General features: G+C 43.5%; 1 pseudogene; it reads left to right on the top strand.

Moving 5' to 3' along the window:
- The first annotated feature begins 2,413 nt into the window (after positions 1-2,413).
- On the top strand, positions 2,414-2,918 carry LOC110303630 (large ribosomal subunit protein uL14 pseudogene; annotated as a pseudogene).
- The last annotated feature ends 271 nt before the right edge of the window (positions 2,919-3,189 follow it).

Here is a 3,189-nt window from a genome sequence, read left to right as displayed (position 1 = left end):
GGAGGGCTGCCTTGCTGTCCCTCACCCAAATGACTTGGCCTCCTGTGTGTGTGGTCGATTTATGGAACATAGTGCCAAGAGCTTCGTTCAAAGGAGCCTCCTTCCAGGAAAAGATTCAGTAGCCACAAAAGCAAGGAGCCTCTCACCCACCAGTCAGCACTGCACCCTTATTTGGGACTAGACATTTTGGGACCCCCTTCGTCTTCAGAAGCAGACTTTGGGCAGGGTAACATGAAAAGATTCTGTTTTATTCTTGCAAAATTAAAAAAACAACCCATTGCGGTGACCAGGACTGAGATGACCGGACAGCCGCAGGATGGAAGGAGCCTCCTGAGATGTTGAAACTTGCTCCCTTCACAGCGGGCCAGCTGTGTGCCTTCTCCTCTATAGCTTTGTTGCTCAACCCCACTTTGCCATCTGGGAGCAAACAAATTCCATGTTTGGCCTTAGTTAGTTCAAGTTCAGATGTTGCCCCCACCCCCACCCCCTCCTCCCTCTACAGAGTCCTGACTGAGCCAGCATCAAAACAGTGAGCGTCTTTGTTGTCTCCTCTTCCTATAGTTAATTTATGGAAGTCCTATATGTAGCTGGATGTGGTGGTGCATGCCTTTAATCTCACACTCAGGAGATGGAGATAGGTAGATCTCTGTGTGTTCGAAGCCAGCCTTGGCTACACAGTAAGACCCTATCTCAATATATATATATACAAGACCCTATCTCAATATATATATATATACACACACACACACAGCTACATGTTTGCTATACATGGTGAACTGACCATCATGATACAGCTAATAGTCTCACATAGTTGTGTGTGTGTATGTGTGATGAGAAGACAAGAGTTTTAGTTGGTTGTTCCTTGTTTTTTGAGACAGCATCTCTCTGTAGCTCAGGCTTGGTTAGAACGCATAAGTAGAACAAACTGGCCTCTAGCTCATGATAATCCTCCTTCCCTGGTTCTCCAAATGCTCCTCTACTGGGCATATCATCGTATCTAGATAACACCTACTCTTTTTTTTTTTTTTTGGTTTTCTGAGACAGGGTTTCTCTGTGTAGCCCTGGCTGTCCTGGAACTCACTCTGTAGACCAGGCTGGCCTCAAACTCAGAAATCCACCTGCCTCTGCCTCCCAAGTGCTGGGATTACAAGCGTGCGACACCACTGCCCAGCTTGCCAACTCTTTTAACTTGTACATAGATTTGTTATTTTGAATCCTGTGTCTGTGTGGGGAGTGAGTGTGTGTGTATGTCTGTGCCATTTATTAGTTTTCTCCCATGGCTTGCTCAGTTTGCTTTCTTAAACACACCTGGACCACCTGCCTAGGAACAACACTGCTCACAGTGACCTTTCACATTGACCTTAAGAGTGTCAGTCTTATCAGTGACAGTGCATTCAAAATGTGAGCCAGTAGAGGACATCTGAGACTCAAGCCATTACACTAGTCTACCTCACACTGCAAATCCATATAGACCTGTTGGTTCTGTCTATGTATGTATGTATGTATGTATGTATGTATGTATGTATCTATCTATCTATGCATGTATGTATGTATGTATGTATGTATGTATCTATCTATCTATCTATCTATCTATCTATCTATCTACCTATGCAGCTATGTATCTATCTATGCATCTATGTATCTACCTACCTAACTACCTACCTATCTAACCTATCTACCTGTTTATCTGTCTACTCAGAACACCCTTAGAAGGATTAATGTCTCCAGAGGAGAACTGTCTGAGAGAAGCTAAATGACTTTTCCCAGTTGCACAAAAGTGATAAGCTATGTCTTGCTCTGTCTGCCCAAGCCACCTCTACTGCACATGAAGGCTCTCTACCACCATGATCTGCCATAAAAATGCCACCCTTGATGGGTGTCTAAGTTATTATCTAAGTTTCTGCATGTACTGGCTTTAGAATTCTTATCTCTTGGCCTGGAGAGGTGGCTCAGCAGTTAGATGGTTCCTGTTCTTTCAGAGGATATGAGTTCAGCTCCCAGTAATCACATCAGCTAACTCACAATCACCTGTAACTGTGGCTCAAGGGCATTGGACAGCTTCAGCAAGTGTTCTTAGTCAGCAGCGGATGCTTACTACATCATTTAAAAAATTTAACCTTTAAAAATGTTACAAAGGCTACTAAAAGTAAATGTACATATTTAGTTTATAGATTCTATTCAATTTGATCTGTTTTTTTTTAAAAAAAGTTTTGTTTTATTATGACTTCAGGGTTTCTCTGTATAGCCCTGGCTGTCCTGGAACTCACTCTGTAGACCAGGCTGGCCTCGAACTGAGAAATCCACCTGCCTCTGCCTCCCAGGTGCTGGGATTAAAGGCGTGTACCACCACTGCCCGGCTTTATTATGACATTTTAAGAATGAAAATAGGGTTCATATCCCAGTGTCCCCTGTACCAACTTCCTTTCTGACTCTTTCCGGGCGCTCAAGATGTCGAATCGAGGACGCGGTGGGTCCTCCGGAGTGAAATTCCGGATTTCCCTGGGTCTTCCGGTCGGAGCTGTGATCAACTGTGCGGACAACACAGGAGCCAAAAACTTGTATATCATCTCTGTGAAGGGAATCAAGGGACGGCTGAACAGACTTCCTGCTGCTGGTGTGGGGGACATGGTGATGGCCACAGTTAAGAAAGGCAAACCAGAACTAAGGAAAAAGGTACATCCAGCAGTGGTAATTCGACAACGAAAGTCATATCGAAGAAAAGATGGGTTGTTTCTTTACTTTGAAGATAATGCAGGGGTCATAGTAAACAATAAAGGAGAGATGAAAGGTTCTGCTATCACAGGTCCAGTGGCAAAGGAGTGTGCAGACTTGTGGCCCAGGATTGCATCCAACGCAGGCAGCATTGCATGATTCTCCAGTGTGTTTGTAAAATAATGTTCATTAAAAAGTCTTTGCTCAGCCGGGCATGGTGGCGCATGCCTTTAATCCCAGCACTCGGGAGGCAGAGGCAGGCGGATTTCTGAGTTCGAGGCCAGCCTGGTCTACAAAGTGAGTTCCAGGACAGCCAGGGCTATACAGAGAAACCTGTCTCAAAAAACCAAAAAAAAAAAAAAAAAAAAAAAAAAAAGTCTTTGCTCTGAAAAAAAAAAAAAGAATGAAAATAGATTTAAAAAACTTTTTTTAAATTTTTAAATTTTTTAAATGTATGAATGCTCTGCTGCCTATATG

Source organism: Mus caroli, unplaced genomic scaffold, assembly GCF_978045245.1.
Source record: "Mus caroli unplaced genomic scaffold, Mus_caroli_1 scaffold_9, whole genome shotgun sequence".
In the NCBI taxonomy this organism is placed as follows: Eukaryota; Metazoa; Chordata; class Mammalia; order Rodentia; family Muridae; genus Mus; species Mus caroli.
Note: the sequence above shows the minus strand (reverse complement) of the source record. Positions and strands in the feature narration are given on the sequence as shown.